The 1609-nt window shown below is 42.3% G+C and overlaps 1 protein-coding gene across 1 annotated transcript in view; it reads right to left on the bottom strand.

Annotated features, from left to right (window-relative positions):
- Window positions 1-970, bottom strand: part of coch (coagulation factor C homolog, cochlin (Limulus polyphemus)) — an 11171-nt gene extending 10201 nt beyond the window's left edge. Inside the window, exon 1 of the mRNA XM_068600117.1 lies at window positions 676-970. The gene's annotated coding sequence lies outside the window, so the exon portion shown is untranslated. The remainder of the gene's footprint in view (window positions 1-675) is intronic.
- Window positions 971-1609: the final 639 nt, after the last annotated feature.

Here is a 1609-nt window from a genome sequence, read left to right as displayed (position 1 = left end):
TGCAGGTTAGATTACTGCTACTAGTAATGGTTACCAGCCCTGTGACAGGGAAGTCAGTTAACTAGTTATCTGTTAGTTAAGGACAGTCAACTACTTCATAATGACTAACTAGTTATCTAGTTTATTACATAACACACTGAGAAGTAAACCAGGTTAAAATAAGAATAAACCGGGTGAACGTAGTCAGCGAAGCAGGAAGCAACAATCCAGTTAGCTAGTTAGTTAGCTAGTTAATAGTAAACCAGGTCAATGTCAGCTAGTAAAGACTATAGCCAAGTCAGAAAAAAATGTAATTTTAAACTGTCAATCAATCAGTAAACCAGTTAACAGAGAAGAGAAAACACAAACATCTCAAACCAGTCAGTAAATACTCAGTGAACCAGCAACCAGTAAGCATCACTCAACCAACAGGTTAACCAACAGTAACCAGAGAGACAACACGCACTAACCACTGATCCATCACTCATCCAGTCATCCAGTGACTAAAGAAACAAGTAGAAACAGGTAGAAACAAGTAGAAACAGGTAGAAACAGGTAGAAACAGGTAGAAACAAGTAGAATCAGGTAGAAACAAGTAGAATCAGGTAAAAACAAGTAGAATCAGGTAGAAACCAGTAGAAACAGGTAGAAACAAGTAGAATCAGGTAGAAACAAGACACTCGGCGTCTTACTGACTGTTTCTTCTTTCTTGTGCAGCGTTTATTTCCTGCAAGCAGCAGCCGCGAAGCTGATGATGCTGAGCTGGTGTCGTTCACCCAGAGAGAGAGGCAGCCCTTTAAATAAGCTCTCTCTCACACACACACACACACACACACACACACACACACACACACACACACACACACACACACACACACACACACACAGGTGGGAGGAGCTTCCCTGACAGGTCGACCTGAAGCAGAATAATAAAAACTTTCCACAGTTCAGGAAAGATTCAATGAGGAAGATTTAATTGTTTTAACTTGTTAAAAAGTTTTTATCTTCATGATTTCAACATTAAAATAAAACATTTCACCAGTTTACCCACTGGGAACTAACCACTGGGAACTAACCACTGGGAACCAACCACTGGGAACTAACCACTAGAAACTAACCACTGGGAACTAACCACTGGGAACCAACCACTGGGAACTAACCACTAGAAACTAACCACTGGGAACTTAAAACTGGGAACTAACCACTGGAAACTTAAAACTGGGAACTAACCACTGGGAACTAACTACTGGGAACTAACCACTGAGACCCAACCACTAGAAACCAACCACTGGGAACTTAAAACTGGGAACTAACCACTGGGAACTAACCACTGGGAACCAACCACTGGGAACTTAAAACTGGGAACTAACCACTGGGAACTTAAAACTGGGAACTAACCACTGGGAACCAACCACTGGGAACCAACCACTGGGAACTTAAAACTGGGAACTAACCACTGGGAACTAACCACTGGGAACCAACCACTGGGAACTTAAAACTGGGAACTAACCACTGGGAACTTAAAACTGGGAACTAACCACTGGGAACCAACCACTGGGAACTAACCACTGGGAACTTAAAACTGGGAACTAACCACTGGGAACTAACCACTAGAAACCAACCACTGGGA

The sequence above is a fragment of the Clinocottus analis genome, unplaced genomic scaffold (assembly GCF_023055335.1).
Source record: "Clinocottus analis isolate CAN_PGR_092001 unplaced genomic scaffold, fCliAna1.0.p SCAF_5, whole genome shotgun sequence".
NCBI classification, from domain to species: Eukaryota; Metazoa; Chordata; class Actinopteri; order Perciformes; family Cottidae; genus Clinocottus; species Clinocottus analis.
This window is presented reverse-complemented; position numbering and strand designations above follow the sequence as displayed.